Source organism: Bos grunniens, chromosome 27, assembly GCF_055505025.1.
Source record: "Bos grunniens cultivar Pamir isolate PY7600 chromosome 27, Bosgru_T2T1.0, whole genome shotgun sequence".
NCBI lineage: Eukaryota > Metazoa > Chordata > Mammalia > Artiodactyla > Bovidae > Bos > Bos grunniens.
Genome location: NC_141191.1, coordinates 28,932,719 through 28,951,746, shown reverse-complemented (window position 1 = coordinate 28,951,746; position 19,028 = coordinate 28,932,719). Strand labels below are relative to the sequence as shown.

Genomic DNA, 19,028 nt, shown 5'->3' with positions numbered 1-19,028 from the left:
GAGGAAGAGGGAATTAAAAAGCAATAAGCTTTTGTAAGACACATAGAAAGCAGTCAATGGTCAAACGGATTATTCAATTAAAGGATAATTTTGTTGGTTTAAGTTTCTAACCTCTCAGTTCTACAGAGCAGCCGGTCTTGGCTTCTTAATGATCTTCCGTTTGTCAACAGCGATAGAAACTTCTGAGCCGATAGGAGTGTTTCTGTGGATTGAGCACGCCACCCAGTGGCCAATGTGGAAATTGCAGAGACACGCCGCGTAAACAGTGCAAAGGAGAGCTTTTCATCCAACAGTCACTGCTAATTACCACTTCCACCTCCCAGACCAGAAACCCCTTCTGGACTTGACTGTGTTTCCGGCTCTCCTGCCTTCTGTGTTGTGACGATCACTACAGCCTGAATTGATTCTTCTGTCCCCATTCATGTCCCATCTGCATCCCTCCAACCCATTCTCCATGTCGCTGCCAAAAAAACTCTACAAACTTGTACTCCTCCCATACATTTTCGGAGCGCTATATTAGACAATGCAGCTAGGCATAATTTGAGAATATTGCTTATAATAAATATAAGCCAAACCAAAGAACAAAATGAATGTAGATGATAAATATGAGTATGAATGTATATTTATATATATATATATATACTTACAATGCATAAATACACACAGACATACATAGATACATCAAAGAGGAGATCTTTCTAAAAATAATACAAAATCCAGAAGTCACATGGAAAAGATCAATTTGACTACAGACAAGCTTGCTGCTGCTGCTACTGCTAAGTCGCTTCAGTCGTGTCCGACTCTGTGAGACCGCATAGACAACAGCTCACCAGGCTCCCCCGTCCCTGGGATTCTCCAGGCAAGAACACTGGAGTGGGTTGCCATTTCCTTCTCCAATGCATGAAAGTGAAAAGTCAAAGTGAAGTCGCTCAGTCGTGTCTGACTCTTAGCGACCCCATGGACTGCAGCCTACCATGCTCCTCCGTCCATGGGATTTTCCAGGCAAGAGTACTGGAGTGGAAAGTTTTGATAAAGAAAAATAATGCAATAAATGTTTGGGGGCTTTCCTGACCAAAGATCAGGGAGCATCCCCTTTCCTTTGGCACATTTAAAACAAATACAAATATAACCTGTGATGGAAAAATTCAGAATTCCAAAAGACAGATATCAGTCAGAATCTACTACTCAAATGATTAATATCCACTCAAATCATTATATAATAATCAAGTATCACAAGATCTGCTTTCTCAGACCACCATTGGTAGAGGGTGTTTCCTTTCATTCAACTGTCTAAATGGCGTAGACCTTCACCCACCTATTTTAGGAAGGATCAGCTGACAAGTTTGTCCACCAACAAGCCCCATGTATGAGAACTGCTTCCTCTAACCCAGGACTGAAGCTACCTGACGCCCTTTTACATCCAAATTGATGAGAATGATGAGATGAAATTATAACTTTTCTTACTTGGGTCACGTTCTCAAAGAGCAAAAGACAGAAGAAACTTAGAATATACTTTGTTCTTCTGTTCCTTTCTCTTCTCGCAACTTGGATAAATTCACTTTTGGCAATGAAAGTCCTCATGCCTTGTTTTGAGAACAAAAGTCACAGCCTATCAGGCCCCTGTGTCTCCAGGTGGAAGAAAGAATGTCAGACGTAAAAGGTAGAGCAGGAGTCTTCACCTGGACGTGCAGGATTTTCCAGCAAAGTCTCCTGATGCAGGTATCAAATTATCAAGTTTAATAATCACCTCCCCACGATGCCTGATGGCCCCAGCACAGGTCTGACCTGACTCAACCAGCCGCTGACTTAACATGAGAAATCAGAGAACTGGGGGAGCCCAGAGCTGGGAGACCTACTAGAGGAAGCCAAGGAGTGAAGTGCCTGATGGGAATATCTTACAGGATGCAGGACAAGGAAACTAGTGGCACAAGAGAAAGCAGGAATCATGGCAGAGAAAGTCCCTTCACAATAAGCACAAATAATAATGGATAAGCCTTCCCTTTTCACCACGGCCAGTAACTCACACATGCTGCCTTTACTGTGCTGGAACAACCACATTCACAATGAACTGGGAACATGGCTCGCACTCTCCCTCTCTCAAGGAAGAAAGCCTGCAGCGTACCAGAGTAGTTTTGCTTCCACTTTCATGAGCAACTCAGTTCACACCTGTTGCTGCTCTTTATCTTCCTTGGGTTCACATAGAGAGGATTTTTGTTCCTAAAGGCTCTGAAATGGCCGAAACGGAACATTTACTGAATTAACTTCACTGCCCAACTGCACCCTGAGCCTAAACTCACTTCCTACCTGTTTCCATCTCAAATGCTGCCAGGCTGTGCTGTAACAGCTCCCCAGAAGGACACAAGGAACAAAACGGACATTTTTTAATCCCCAGACCCTTCAGCAGCAATACAAACATGCACCAAATTTCGACAATATGAATCCCCTCAGAGTGAGTGCTGAGAAAGAAATTGGACTCCAGAAGTAAAATCCTCTTATGTACGACAGCCAAAAAAAATCAGTCCCCAAATCTGTTCCCCTCCCACATTTTCAGTCTGTTTTGTCTTAAAGAATCTCACCTCCTGGGTGGATTCAGGCCCCTGAGTCAGTAGCTATAGGCTAACTTTTACAGAATGGGTTCCTTCAACACCTCCAAGTTGAATTAACCAGCCTCACATCTCTGCCTTAAACCACTTGTCCAAAGATCAGAGTAAATAGCATAAAAGAGACACCTAGCATTAGCACTGGATGGAACCCATTGCCAACAACATCCCTTCCAGCTTTTCAGGATGAACTGTGTATTCTGACTGTGCTAAGATATTATTCTTGTGGAAAGAATGTAAATAACTAGGTAATTAACATATTAGGAGAATTCACTTACTGATCGTTCCATCACAGAGCAGTTAGAAAGCGTCAAAATTAGTGCCGTGTGCAAAGAAGCTTGGAAGACTGCGTGGGCCCAGCTGCCCCTGGAAATCTTCACCCCTTTCCTGGAGCTTTAATGATGCGTCATCCCCCTAAACCTTAAAATTCCCTTACTGCCCTCCCTTCAGAGGGAAGGTGTTTTTAGAACACCAACTCTCCCTTCTCTATTCCTTGATCAATGAATAAAGTTTCTGCTCTGATTTATGGAAGCTAGTTTTATTTGATGGGCATTCCCAGCTCTAGGCAAAGGACCTACTGAAGGGGTCACTGACCTGGTGGGGACAGATAATAACTCTCTCCCTCAATAACTGACCAGATATCACCGCATTGCAGAATGTGAGTCCTGAACACACACAGCACTCTGTGAGTTCAAGACATCAATGGAGCAGTTAGGGATAAAAGCTGTTAGGGGCTGCTGGTGGGCCTGACTCTATAAAACAGCAGGATTAACAGCACATTTATCCAACTGCTAAGATCAGGAATTAAACCTTAATTCTCTAAAAGAACAGCAGGTAGAAATTGAATCATGTTTAAAGAAAACTGGATACCACCACTGAGAAGGGAAAAATAAATCAATTCTTCAAACACATTGGCAAAGTTCCCCAGGGAGAAAATCCAGTGGCTTTTTTTTTTAAACCTGTTGCCTCAAACTCTACCCACCCCACTCACCATGCACAATCACACACACACACACACACACACACACACACACTCACATACACGCACAGCTGCAAATATTTAAACCCCACCAACAACTTCATCTGTATCATTACACTGCCTATCAATATTTCATTATCATCAGCAGCATTTCGTTTCACTATCATTGTGAGAAATGCACAGTGTTTTCACATGTTATTTATTCTATTTCTTCTTCCAGTATTGAGTACATCATGTGCTTTTTTTTTAACCTTACTCTACACTCTTTATAATTCTCTTCTTCCTCAATACATCAGACTAGATTTTTTTTTTCCATATAAGCAACGGCTCCTCAACTTGTTGCCCTACCTAACCCCTTATAATAAGCAAAACTTCTCAAGAGAAGAGGATTCCATGAGTGTTGGACTCCTTTCAGAGTTTTTATAGGACTCTAATGGGAATTCCAGGACAAATATAAAATGTCTCCTTTCATGTGGGAGATGAGGTCATTTCTAAGGGGCATATGTTAGGTGGGAGTCTTCTCATGGGGGCCTGTCCTGTGACACAGAACAAAAGGTGAGCCACTCAGAGCAACAGACCCTCTATACATCAAGTCACATGACTGTGTGAACGTAGCCTAAATAGACACAGGCATAAATGTCTACCAACTCTCACCAAACAGCAGGTCCATCCACAAACTCAACACCCTCCTTATTCCCCAGTAAGTTGCACAGAAGCGGCTGTCATAAGACCAGGAAGACAGGCATGATCTTTGTCCTTCCAAGTGTCTTTGCACAGCTGGGTTCTTCCCACGTGTTCCATGAATGGACACACAGACATCAGCTATGTACAGGCAACCCCCTCATCCACTACAGATGAGTGCAAATGCGCTCAGTCCTTGGCTTCAGCTACTTCCTAGGAAGTCACTCACACAATGGAAATAGGACCTTTAAGCCTGCTCATGGGAAAAAAAAAACACCAGAGTTCGAGCTATGATTGTTGGAGGAACCTAGGAAAAGTAATTTCCTTTACAACTTGTTAGCTAGTTAACATAAAACTTATGTTTTAGACATCAGAAAACTGGGCATAAATCATGAAGCTACTGCTTTAATACTGACACCCTTATAATTACAAATAGACCACATTTTTGTTTAATTTTTGACTTAAAAGTATATACCTTATGTTTTTACAAGACACATCAAATTTGAAAGAACTCTTTGTATTCAAATAATTCAACTATTTTAGGGGATGTCACAAGGGAAACTCACTTTGTAAAACAAAAACTTAAAAATTATGATAAGTCATGCCCCTAATTTATACCTTTGGTAAATTTCCATGTTTACTTGTGAAAATATTTTATTAAAGTCAAGCCTGCTTGTATTACCTAAAATAGCAGTGACTAATCATGAACAACAAAGGGAAACCCACCTCTATCATGCTCCTGGCCATCACCTCAGAGAAAACGTTGATGGATTTGGGGAGTAAGAAAACACAGGAGACTCTACTTACAACTAAAGTTGCTGCAGGAGCTGCCTCTAGAAAGCCCATCGCAGTAACTCTCCACCCGCAGAAATGCAGCCTTTCTGAGCCATAGGGAAATGGGGAAAGGCCTGAAGGAAAGACCCCCATCACCTTGCTAGAAGAGGCTTAAGAAAAGAAGGTTCCAGATTGCGCACTCCCTCATTTCTTTCTATCGTCTTGTTAATGCAAGTTCGTGTGCCCGACACACAGTGGGGCTAAACAAACTGAAATATGGGAGTTGGGAGCAGAGAAAGGTTTATTGCAGGGCCCTGTGAGGAGATGGGGTGGCTCATGCCCTGAAAAGCCTCGCGCTCACCCAAGGGTTTCGGCAGAGCATCTTTAAAGGGCAGGTAGGATTGGGGCATCCACAGGGTATGGGATCACAGTTCTCTGACTGGCTGATGGTGAGACAACAGGTGGTGTCACGGGGGTGAACGTTATCAGTCCTTCTTAGGCTCCAGGAGGCCTGGGGCCACGTGCTCATGGTCAAGTAGTAAAGATCTTTTGTTTGGCGGGGCTTTTTCACATTTGCCAAACAACTCAGGAAATGTGCATCAAATACTGTTATCTACTCAACAGGTACTTCAGAGACGAGCTAAAGAAGAGGATATGCGGGAAGGCCTCTTCTGAGCAGGCCCTATAGGATCCTGTGGAACTCCCGTCTCTTAAAAAGAAGCTCCTTAGGAAATCTGTCCAACTGAAAGCTTTTCCATTGTCAGTGTTATTAAGCTATTTTTGATCATGGTCCTAGGGAATAAGGCTATTGTCTGCTCTGCTCTTGACTCTCAAACAAGGTGACCCAAGCCCTATAGAGCGAAAGATCACAGATTCCGGTTCTGTAAGGCATGGTTGTAGTTTAGTCACTAAGTCATGCCTGACTCTTTGTGACCCCATGTACTGTAGCCCGCCAGGCTCCTCTGTCCATGGGATTTTCCAGGCAAGCATACTGGAGTGGGTTGCCATTTCCCTCTCCAGGGGAACTTCCCGACCTAGGGATTGAACCTGTATCTCCTGCCTTGACAAGGGGATTCTTTACCACTGAGCCACCAGGAAGCCCCCTGTAAGGTGCACGGCACACAGAACCACAAAGCAGATGCCTGAGCAGCAACAGAGCTCGTGAGGCTCTTCTGGCTAATCAGCTTGGAGACCAAAGTGTATGTCCAAGGAGAGATAGGTCCCAAAGCCCTCAGAAAGCGAACCTTCTGGTGACTCTTAATGGGCACTGAAATGGACGTTTGTTCTACAGGTGGACTCTCTTCTCAGTCCCTTCCCCGTGGCCGTTATCCTGGGAGTGCTGGGAGGTTGGCTTGATATAAACTGGCTACTAAACAACTGGTGAGTGTAAAAGACATGGAGGCTGGCTGTTTACCAAGAGCTAGAGAACTTCAGCTTGTGGAGAGTAAGAAGAGCCCTAACAGACTGAAGAAATCCACACAGGACCCCCATGAAACACACATCAAACAGGCAAGGCACTGCCTGTCTCCAGGAAATCTCCAGGAAATGGGAACGAGTTTGAAAGAAGTGAGTAAGTCAGAAATGAAGGTGAATTTCAGATGAAGCCTGGAGGAGTTCCCCTGGGGTCCATTTAGGAAAGCTTGAGTTCTTAAAGAGCAGCCTTGAAAAGGCAGGGGAGTCCCTCTTTTCTCTCCCAGATTACACACCAGCTTCCTGGCTGTGCAGCACTACTGAACATAACAAAAGGCAAAAAGCCTCAGCCAATTACAGCCTGGACGGAGGCAGGTGGCCAGAACTCCCTGGTCTCCACGCCCATGTTGTCACTGCAGAGAATGAGTCACGCTGAACCCAGCTCGGAGCCCCCCTAAACTACATTTGTTCAGGAACCACTGTCTGGACCAGTCCAAGACAAAACTGGGAGCCAGCTGAGGGTGTCCCAGTCTCCTCCCAACATCCTGTTTTCCAGCCCCTTTTGGCTCCCAAGCAGAAGCTGAATACAATGTGATTTTTCTACTTTGTCACATCGCTAAGATGCTTCAAAGAGAATCAGCATCAGGATCACCTCTATCCGAGTCACAGAAGCATGTCCAAGCCCAAGACCCAAATCGGCATCTCCATGTTGGAACTCTCTCCTGGGTTCCCATAGTCTGTCTCTTTTGAATTATTATCTGTAGGTCTCGGAAGTACTTCTAAACTCAGCCTGGACACAAATGAATATCTCCCCAATCCAACTCTACAACATCTCCAGAACTCCCTGTCTTGGTTAAAACACTGTCCAACCTCTTAGCAAGGAAGAGTTCCTTCTATAGGAAAGCAAAATTTGTCATTCCAAAATGTGTCTCTGGCATGAGGATTATTTTGGACTGATTTGTTTTAAAGGAAAAAAACCGGGGGCTCAGGAACAACTCTTACCTCTTCCATTTTAACTGCCTAGAAAATTTCAGATGGAGGATCAGAGAGCCATCCAAAGTACAGGAATTAGATGTTGCAGACAAAAAAGAACCTAGCCCACTGTGCACATTAAAATTTTTCCCCGTGTCTCATTGTTTCTACATGGCCCAGCAAACACTTGTTGACCGGACATTTGTTCTTTTTTTTAATCTTCCTGTGACTTGCCTTCCTTCTCTTTGAAGTCTCAGATCCCTGCCGCCTTCTTCCTTGGTCTGTGCGTGCATAGTGGCCCGGTTGTATCTGACTCTTTGCAACCCTATGGACTGTAGCCCCTCCAAACTCCTCTGTCCATGGGATTTCCCAGGCAAGATTACTGGAGTAGGTCGACCATTTTCTGCTCCAGGGGATCTTTCTGGCCCAGGAATCGAACCTGCCTCTCTTGCATCTCCTGCATTTGCAGGTGAATTCTTTACCACTGAGCCACCTGGGAAGCCCTCTTCCTTAGTCTAGAATGACATATACACCTCATTTTGCCTGACTGTTTTTGGGATCTCCAATGTTTGTGCAGATTTTCGATACCTACATAATTAAATCTGATTTTCTCCTGTTAAATTATCTCAGGTCAACTTAATTCTTATCCCAGCCAGAAGAACCTAGAAAGGGTGGAGGGAAATTTTTCCTTCACCAAACTTGCCTCAATCCAGTCCCCAAAGCCTAACAATCATAGCATCATAATAGCTTTAAAATGTATCTCTTTAACCCCATCACCTCATTACTGAGAACATTTCAGGTTACAAAATTAAAGTAATTTCCTTTAGTTGTGATTAATATTATTGGGTTGACCTTTAAAAAGCTTGTTTGGGTTTTTCCATAAGATGTTCTGGAAAAACTCAAATGAAATTTTTGGCCAACTCAGTATTGCCATTTTGGGGTTTTGCTATTTGCAAGAATTAAAGGTTAATTATTTTTGTTTTGGATATTAATTATTTCTCTATTAAAAGTGGAATTAGTGAAGCTTTATCTGGAACTCTTGAGAAACAGGAACACTACTTTCTTACAGAACTTCTTCAAGGGACATATGTCAACTGAAACAAAATGACTTGTGACATTTATGCGCTATGCTGTGCTTATGTGTTCAATCATGCCCGACTCTTTGCGACTCCACGAACTGTAGCCCACCAGGCTCCTCTGCATGGAATTCTCCAGGTCAGAATACTGGAGTGGGTTGCCATGCCCTCCTCCAGGGGATCTTCCCAACCCAGGGATAGAACCCAGGTCTCCTGCACTGCAGGCAGATTCTTTACCCTCTGAGCCACCAGGGAAGCCCAAGAAGACTAGAATGGGTAGCCTATCCCCTCTCCAGGGGATCTTCCTGACCCAGGAATCAAACCAAGGTCCCCTGCGTTGTAGGCGGATTCTTTAGCAGCTGAGCTACCAGGGAAGCCCTTGGCATTTATATACACTCACTAAATCAGATAGCATAGAATGGCACTTACGTGTCATAAACCCAGGAGAACTTTAACACTGATTTCTGCCAGGCAGCCTGATGCTTTAGACTAATGGGGTGCTAGAGATCTTCCCTGTGTCCTCTTATACTTACTCTCGAGCCTTCTCCGCCCACTGCGAGCCCCAGGTGGTTGGCTGGAAGAGACCACGTCAGTGGTTGCCTTCTGGCTTCCGGCAGGGCTGAGCCAACTGAGATCAGAGGAGAGAGGAAGCGCGGTCTCCCCTTCTGCCCTCGATTCCCTCTCTTCCTGGCTGCTCTGACTGGCTGCCTCCTCCTCCGCCGCCGCCCAGAGGCCACAGTCGGCCTGGCAGCCTCCTCAGGGAGCGTCTCTCTCTGGCTTCCGGTAGCCATTTCCTCCCCTTGCCTCCCCAGGCCAGGTTGGCATCAGCGCCCCGCAGTTACTAACCCGCCGGGCGACATTATCCTCTGTCGGTTTTCCTAAATCTTACCTACCCCTTTGCAAATACTCCCTTATTAAAGCCTCCTTAAAATAACTATTTTGAGGTACCCTGTGTCTTCTCACAGGACCCTGACTGATACAGTAATTGTTGCCTGGAGTGGTCCTAGGATAAAGGCTGTACAGTGGAATTCTGGGAGTCGAAAAGTTCACAGAAAACTTCCTTTGTTAAGAGAAAATGGAATTCAAATAATCCATGGCCGGCTTTGGCATCACAGTTACTCAAATTGTAACAAGGCATGGGATGCCCTACAGGTTGGCAAGTTATTGAGAAAGAAAATGCATGGGCCCTGTCACTGCCATGGCAATAACCGTGCTCATAAAATGTGAGGGGTTGATGATAAGAACCCTCCCGGCCAGCTGGCTTCTGAGGGCCCGAGAGCACATACACAGGGAAAAGAAGAAATTGGAGTTTGTGGTGACTCAACTCAAAGCACAAGTGGAAAATCAGAGCAGGATTTACCGGGTGTCTTGTCTTGTGCAGTCAGAGAGAAAGTGCTACTGAGGACTGAGAGCAAGCCTGATCTTAGGAGATGTCAGTTATAAAACCTAAGAAGTCTCCACCCCACCATGTCTCCGCAGCAAGACAGGGCTGGTGGTGAAGGAGCAGGGACCGGAGATATGAGAGGGGGGTCCCCTGAGTAGTCGGAAATGAAGCTGAGACGGTTGAAACTTCCTGAAGCATGGGGTCAACACCTCCCCACTCTCCATCCAGAGGATGCAGCCTTCTGGGGGAGAAAAAAATTTCAGTGACCATTCCTGTCCCTGCTTTAAAAACAGATGTTTCTTCTACTCAGGACCCAGCCCTTCAACTTCTTCTTGCCTTCATGTTCATAACGAGAGTTCAGTACTAACAGAGTTCAGACAAAATGTATGTTTGCTACAGGATTCTGAATAGCACAAACTCCTGTGATCTGAAGAGAGTGACATCAAGAAAATTGAAATATAAAGCTGGACTGGACTACACATATTGACAACCGTACCCTTCCCCAGGAATTAGGCTCGAAGGAACTGGCTTCAGTGCCCAGGGTTAGTGTTAACCACCTACCGGATTAGAAAACAGACTCGCAGACTTAGCGAACTTAACAGTTACTGGGGGGAAGGATGGGGCAGACGGGTAGTTAGGGAATTTGGGATGGACATGTACACACTGCTGTATTTAAAATAAATAACCAACAAGGATCTACTGTATAGCACAGGGAACTCTGCTCAGCGTTATGTAATAACCTAGATGGGAAAAGAATTTGAAAAAGTATACATGTATATGAATAAGTGAATCACTGCTGTACACCTGAAATGCAACACTGTAAATCAACCACACTTCAATATAAAGTAAAATCGTTATAAAATCCAAAAAACTATCTACTGGCTTGGTTAATTGAAGCATGGATTCAACAGTGACTAGTAGTCAGTGAGGTTAAAATGTTCCCAATTCTCTGGTTTACAGGAGAAGGAAATCAAAGCCTCAATGAGATGGAAATGTTGGACCAGATCTATTAGGACCGACCTACCCAGCCACCCCTAACCTAATCTCAGTCTCTAAAAGGACCTGAGGACACTCCCTTCACCAAGGCACTAGGAAGTTATTTGTTGGTGGGAAGGAGGTATCCAGCATGCTTGAGAAGCCTATGGCAGCTACCCTCTACAAGCCAATGACAACAGGGGGAGATGCCACAATGGAACCGGCGCCCTGGTTTCAGTGGAAATAAGGGGATCCCTGAATAGAAGAGGACAGGTGGTGGTCTTCACCCACACAGACAAGGTGGGCATGATTACCACAATCAGCCACAGGGGCTGAGTTCTCACAGGGTTTAGAGTCACAGGACTCTGCAGGATCATCTAATTGATCATGAAATCCCCAGAAATGGAGTGGATGGGCAGCCTACACAGCTGCTTTGCATTTATAGGTAGAAAAATCCCAGGTCTGCTGGGAAGACACCTAACTCTAGTTGCTGGAGTGAGGAGTTAACCACACCTAAACAAGTTCCCACATCTAAACAAGTCCAAACACCCAGAACTCTGGGGAAGGATCCTGTAATGGAGTCACAGGTATTCATCATAAATCACCCACCCCTCTGGGATTCCCTAGAGGTGCCTACAGCCACTTAAGAGATTAACTGTACCTTGGGAAAGATGAGATACCTTCCGGAGCATTAGATAAACACGAGGAAAGAGAAAGTTCACAGTGAAGAATTGGCACGTGTGGCTGTGGAGGCTGACGAGTCCTCAGACCTGCTGTCAGTACACCGGAGGCCCAGGAAAGCTGACAGTACAGGTCCATTTCAAATGCCAGCAAGTCCCCAAAGAGCCAGTGTTCCAGTTTCAGTTTAAAGGAGAGAAAGAAATAATGTCCCACTTTGAAGGCGGGCAGACAGAAGACATTCCCTCCTACTTGGAGGAGGGGCAGGGGAAGCCTTTCAGTTCTATTCAGGCTCTTAATTATGGTGGTGGTGGTTTAGTTGCTAACTGTGTCTGACTCTTGCGACCCCATGGACTGTAGCCCGCCAGGTGCCTCTGTCCATGGGATTTCCTAGGCAAGAGTACTGGAGTGGGTTGCCGTTTCCTTCTCCAGGGGATCTTCACAACCCAGGGATCGAACCTGCATCTCCTGCACTGCAGGAGAATTCATTACTCCTGAACCACCAGGGAAGCCCCTGATTCTACTCAGGCTCTTCACTGGGTGAGGCGACTCAATCTAGGAGGATCGTCTGATTTACTTAGTCTATCAATTCAAATCTTCATCTCATCCAGAAACACCCGCATAGACTCAGTCAGAGCAATGATTAGTAATGGAGCACCCCATGGCCTGGTCAAGCTGACACATAAAATTAGCCGTAACACTTTTTGAATGAAGTCTCCAATTTTAGGTTTAACTCCTAACAAAATGAGAAGAAAGGATGCTGTGACATCAGCACCTTTTGTAACTTCCAAATATTGTTGGAAGTTATTTCCTAGTCTATCGCCAAACTCTTCTTTTGCAATTTCATCTTTTTGTTTGCATGACTGATTTGTGGTTCAATCATCTTTTATTGGAAATGTTTCAGGGATAGCTTTTAAGAGACTTTGACCTCATTTTCTAGCCCATTTTTGACCTCAACGTTTATTGTGAAAAGAGGAATCCTATGATCCCTACCAGGCTGGGGTTCTGAGTTAGTCCAATCAGCTTCCACCATTCAGAATTTAATCTGACGTTCCAGCTAACATGTATGTATATAAGTTGATGCAAGTCAGATAACCCTGGGTCCTATGCACTCAAAGGAATTCTAAATTCTTCTATGAATGTTTTCTGGTCTTGTTCGGATTTGGGGAAATCTTTCATTACAGCTCTTACTTCAACTCAGATCCAAAGTTTAAATTCCATAGTTGCTTTCAGACCTGGCTCAGGGGAAGGATGAATCTTTAAAAGTAATTGACATTTGGGGATTTTAGGAGCATTGTTGACAAAACAAAGGGTCTGGACATGGGGAAGGGGAAAGAGATCAAAAGGACTCAGGGGAAGGAGAGCTGGAGCCAGGGAGGCAACTGGAAAACAGGAGTGAGGGAGTAACCAGGGGAGTGAGTCTAGTTTGTTCTTGCTGACGTTTGTCCAACTGCTTGTTAGTCTTGACCAAAGAATCGTATAATGAAGCAATGTTTGACTCAGAACCTTTTTTTTTGGAGGTCTCTCCTTACCAATCCAAACAACAGTGCCCTCTGGGCTTTCAAAAACTTTTCCCGTTTCTTTTCTAAAGCACCTCTCAAATGAACAATTTTGTTCAAGTCAAATGCTCTCTGAGTGGCCACTGAAAGCCCAACTTAACCTCAGTAAAGTTACGCCATCTAGAAAGACAGGCATGAGAATCGGTATTTCGAGACGGGTACAGGAAAGAGGCAGGAGTTTTTCCAGGCAGAGGAGCAGATGTGGACCTAGACAAACCCAGGAAATCGGGCAGCAGTGGGCATGAACAGGCAGTGGTCTCCCCTTATCACGATGGATACATCCCCAGACCCCCGTGGATGCCCAAAACCATGGATAGTACTGAACCCTAAATATACCATGTTTTTTCCTGTATGCACATACCTATTATAAAGTATAATTTATTGATTAGGCACAATAAGACTAACAATAGTCACTAATCATAAAATAGGACAATTATAACAATATACTGTAATAAAAAGTTACATAAATCTGGTCTCTCTGGAAACATCGTATTGCACAAATTTATGCCTTTTCCATCTTAACTAAGCATGCATCGGGCATTGTGGCCGTAACTTCTGCAGTTGGATGTGCAACAATACATCAAACAGGAATTTCTTTTTCCTTTCACAGTTTTACAGACAGAAGATCCTTTCTTACAGTAGATCTCAGTGACCTCAGCATAGGATTTGTCTTTCCTTATTAAGTCGAGAACTTTCATCTTTCTGCTTTGAAGAAGCACCTTACAGTTTCTCTTCAGGATATCCGAATTGCCAGCATCACTGACTCTGGCATTTGGGGCTATTATTAAGTCACTTGAGGGCTTCCTTTATGGCTCAGCTTGTAAAGAATCCGCCTACAATGTGGGAGACCTGGGTTCGATCCCTGGGTTGAGAAGATCCCCTGGAGAAGGGGACGGCTACCCACTCCAGTATTCTGGCCTGGAGAATTCTATGGACTGTATAGTCCATGGGGTCACAAAAAGTCAGACACGACTGAGCGCCTTTCACTTTTCATTTTCTAAGTCACTTGAACACCAGCACCGCGATGCCACGACAGGCAATCTGATAACCCAGGGGGCTACGAAGGGACAAACGGCAAACAGCGGGACACGTCTGGGCGGGACCAAGTGGGATCCGGCGAGATTTCATCAAGCTAATCACAACGGCTTGCAATTTAAGACTAATAGGGTTTTATTTTAGTATGTTCGGATCGAGGTCGACCCCAGGTAACCGATAGCACGGCAGAGTGAAAACATAGACCTATCTATACCCCTCTCGGCGACCTCAGATGGAAAGCCAGAGAATGTTCTCTCTCCATGAAAGCCAAGCCCTCTGGACACAAAACTGACATGGAAGGAAAAACCTCAGCTGGTTTTATTTGTGAAATTCAAAGCGAAGTTTGTCCAAGCAGATGCCTGTCCTGTGAGAACTGCAAAATCCATGAGGCAGGTTCAAACAGGCTTTCGGGGCTTGTGCCCTTGTTTTAACCTGAGTCTCTTTAGAACAACATTTTAACAGCACAGCGCAACACAACACAGCAATGCAAAGGACAGCAAGTGGTGTAAGGGGACGATCTGACTCCACCAAGGATGCCAAACAAATGGGAACCGATTTATTCTCAGTTTGGTATGAAACCTGGTACCAAACTGAGAATAAACAAACTCAGCGTGAAAAGAGCGGAATTGAGACCCAGCACTTGACCGACCGTGTCCTCCCAGGTTGGACAAGCAGAGTGAAAGGGGATGCCAGCAGAAGGGATGGGGCCCCTGTGGGTGGTTCTGCTCCTGGTGAAGCCAGGGGTCTGCAGGGACAGGACAAGCCAGGTTCTGAGGGACTTCAGGAGAGCTGAGAGATAAACTAAGACCACCCAAAGCAGAGCAAGCAGAGGCTCTTTATCCAGAGCCCGTGGAGCAAGGCAGGCAGCCAGCGTCAATTGTGTTTGGCGGAGGCTTGAAGGCAGGCAGAGGAGTGGGAAGGGTTGACAGTGGGAAAAGGGCCAGCTTCCAGTATGCCCTGACCCAAGGCCGCTGGCCGGGCGTGGTGGGGAGTGGAAGGGCGGCAGCTAGGTGATGGGCGAGGGGCTTGTTTGCTTTTCTCTGGATGGTCCTCAGTTGGAAGCAGGGCCAAAAATTAGATTAACAATCAAGTCCGGGCTCTTCGGGGCCAATTGTTACAGGGCTTACTATTTGGCTTCCTGGAGTCCTTGCTAGAAAAAGTGATCTGATACTCACCAGTCTGACTTGGAGATGGTAGGCTGGCTTCTAGTAGATAACAGGTTGGTTTCCTCGGCCAGGTGCTGTGGATCACGGGCCAGAGTTCTGTTCTTATATATGGTCTGGCCACTGTTTGTATGTTGTCTCTCGCAACCTTACAATGTAGGTTATTATTAGTGAGCTGGTGAGGGGCAGGGAGGCCTGGTGTCCTGCAAATCCATGGGGTCACAGAGAGTCGGACACGACTAAGTGACTGAACAATAACAACAATCGTTATTATTATTCTCATTTTACAAATGAGGTGAGTGTGATGCAGGGACGCACTTAATGGCAGAACCAAGAATACAAACTAAGGCACTCTGTCTACAGTCTATGCCCTCAGCCTGGCAGGCAGCTGCCTCCAATGTTGCCATCTTGCTGTTGGGGTCTTTCTGGAAATTTCTGTGAAAAAGTTTAGATCTCTGTTCTTCTACCCAGTTGTTTGGGGCTCCTACCCACCCATTTTTGCAGCTCAATCAAAGATGACAGCTTGACTTTGGCATGCTAAAGCACAAGACTATGTAGTGTATTGTTACATTAGTAACCGATAAAATAATTTTTTTTTAGTTCTGTTTGTGATTGTCTTCCCTGATAAGACTAGGAAATGAGACTTTTTATGATCAGATTATAATGTTTTCTTCCCATCACTTTTAGCAAATAATGTATGCTATGCTATGCTAAGTCACTTCAGTCGTGTCCCACTCTGTGCAACCCCATAGATGGCAGCCCACCAGGCTCCCCCGTCCCTGGGATTCTCCAGGCAAGAACACTGGAGTGGGCTGCCATTTCTTTCTCCAATGCATGAAAGTGAAAAGTGAAAGTGAAGTCGCGCAGTCGTGTCCGAAAGACACAAATTTTGCAACCGAACCCTCTCCAGTTACAATAAAGTGGGTGAGAGATAGAGCCAGGAAGAGTAACATCCCATCACTGAGTCGGGAAAGCTGAAAGCAATCTTTTCTACTCACACTAAAAGTAAGACTATGAAAAGGAATCACCTGTTTTTCAAGTAGTCTGCTCTTTATAACAAAGTTTTCAATGCAGAAAAGGATACTTAACAGCTCAGAAAATAGCTTTGAAAATTCGTATATGAGAGCATTTTATTAAAATGTTTCACCTACCAAAAACTATACCATTTATGGCAAAACACAGGATTTTTCAAGTGTTCACAAGCCCTCTAAATGCATCTTCTAGATTTTCCAAATATCTGCATAGAAAGTCCATTTCTTTATTGCACTGAAAGATCCCTTCAGGATATTAGACATACATTTCTTCCAAAAGTACAATCACTAGTGATTTGCCCTTTTCCATTTTTTCACAGGTCACCTAGCAACATATTTAGGCTCATAGGTATTCGGGAATCAGTTACATATTGCTTATTTGCATGAAATTCTTTGTAGTCACTTCTGAAGAGAAGCTTGTTTCCTTTTGTTTCTCTTTATTTTGGTAGGAGAGGAGCCTCCTTCCCTTGTGCAGGGGAGCTGTCATATTTGTAGTAAGCCACTGAAGGTTTTTGTTTGTCTTTAACATACTTAAACTGAAAATGTCACTGAAGCAGTTCAGCAAGTTGAACCATTTAATCAAGAATTTGCTCTAAATTTTCCTGGGGGTGGGGGACAGTTCCTCATTGCCTTGTCTTCTTACCAAACTGTTTCTAACACCATTGCCAAGTCTGCCCATCCTGGGGAGAACACACCAACATCTCTAAATGCGGCACATCTTATTTCTCTATTTAGTGTTAGCTGACAGGACAGTTATTGTTCCTGTAGATATTAAAAATTGGGTTCACTGAGGCAGACATTTCCCAGTCACCATAAAACATCACACAAAGTAAAACCCCAGTTCCATCGATATCCTAGTCACAGTGTCTCTAATCTAGCGACTTATCACTTCAGCAAGGTCCTGAAATTTTACATGACCCGTTTCTAGCACTCGTTCCATTTTCCGCAGTATTATGTAGCCCCTGGCCAACATCACTTGGGGGGAAGGGGCTCTCAGCACAGAACAAAGAACCGTATTACAGGGAAGGCCAAAGTCCACAGAAAAGGCAGAGCCGCGCTGATGCTCGCAGTCTGTCCCAGGTGAAAAGCGTAAATAAAACATGATCGCTTCAGCTGTGCTCCTGTTTCCTAAATGCCAATCTCGTGGAGTGAGGACCCTTGCTGGGCTGGTGAAGGCGACGGTTCACGATTTCACTGGCCTCAGGGCTAAGAATTTAATTTGCTTTTCCATCAAGTTTTGAAGTGATACTGCTCTCCTTTTCCCATGAGCATAGAGAGACCAATACAGATGCAAAAGAGAGAACCGGTTTGTTTCCGTGTTAGCAAATTGCTGCAGCTTAGTCTAGACAGTGGGTGAAATTCTAGGGAGGGTCTGTTTTGTGCTAAACCAAGGGAAAAAAAAAAAGAACGTGCTCAGAGAGTATAGAGGAGTCAGCACAAGTTTCATTTCAGTAGATCCCTGAAGGTTCCCGATAAAGGTGACATTGGAACTGGGCTTTCAAGGGAGAGCGGAGTTTCCATTGATGGCGAACATTCGAGAAAGAGCAGCATAAACATGCCAGACACCGTGGTAGACATATGGTTGGATGCAGGTACACAGAATGTTCTTAACTCCTGGAAGATAACAAAATATCCTCCAGTGACTTTTGGTCATAAGAAAAGCCTCAATTCAAAAGTTAAGACACCTAGTCGCATAATAACGTGGAAAGTCCCCAAACTTGACTTAGTGTTACATTTTCTCCATCCTTCAAATTTCGTTGCCTTCAATTCAGAAGAGGGGCTTCTTCTGCCATCTACTGTCTCCTAACTACTTTCTCTCCTATGGTGAAGCTACAGTCAACTGAGGTTCTTGCTCAACTGGTATTTCCAGATGGGTCTGGCTGTTAACTTCACATAGATTGTGGTGGTACTTTTCAGGGGCTCATCAGAAGGTCCCTGAAGTTCCCATGACTCCAGAAAGAAAACCTTTGGGCATCCAGAGGGGGTACGACCAGACTCCTCGTGCTGAGGTGTCCTCGGTCTATCAGGCAACCCTAGACCACCGGCTTCCAGAAGAGCCCACACCAGGCATCGCTCCCGCTTGGTCCACACGAAACAAGAGCACACCACTCACCCAGACGAACCCTAGGAGAGCAGGCTGCTCCCTGCAGAGCAAGCACCGCTCCCGGCTCTGCCACCAGAGCAGCTGGGAGTCCTTCTCTCACTCTCTGGAACTGCCCTTCGGTTATCAGACCCCAGTTCCCTGTGTCTCCCAGCTGCCGGGAACACATTTCAAACCTGTCCGGTGGGCTCCCTGGAAGCCCTTGCAAATTGAGAATTAGAAAAAAGAAGATTTTGTCAGCTCAGATGGTAAGGAATCTGCCTGCAACTCAGGAGACCTGGGTTCGATCCTGGGTTGGGAAGATCCCCTGGAGAAGGAAATGGCTACCCACTCCAGTATTCTTGCCTGGAGAATCCCATGGACAAAGGAGACTAGCGGGCAAGAGTCCATGGGGCCACAAAGAGGCAGACACGACTGAGCAGCTAACACATTCACTTTCCGGACAGGGCAAGTGTCTGTGCATACATGTCCATCTAACTGATGGACAATGGATGGATGAAAACAGAATACATGACATTTATTTAACTGGCATCACACCACTGTTATAAATGTACTAAATTTAATTTCACTTGAGTTTAACGGACAGAAAATTGTCAATATCAAATCAATG

General features: G+C 45.0%; 1 long non-coding RNA gene across 7 annotated transcripts in view; it reads right to left on the bottom strand.

The window, feature by feature from the left end:
- The window catches only part of LOC147343714 (uncharacterized), a 231,492-nt gene extending 212,832 nt beyond the window's left edge, over positions 1-18,660 (bottom strand). For 6 of the 7 annotated variants that reach the window (XR_015156457.1, XR_015156455.1, XR_015156460.1 and 3 more), the window contains exon 1: positions 15,299-18,660. This is a non-coding gene — a long non-coding RNA (uncharacterized LOC147343714). The remainder of the gene's footprint in view (positions 1-15,298) is intronic. The other variant, XR_015156454.1, reaches the window with a different exon arrangement.
- Positions 18,661-19,028: the final 368 nt, after the last annotated feature.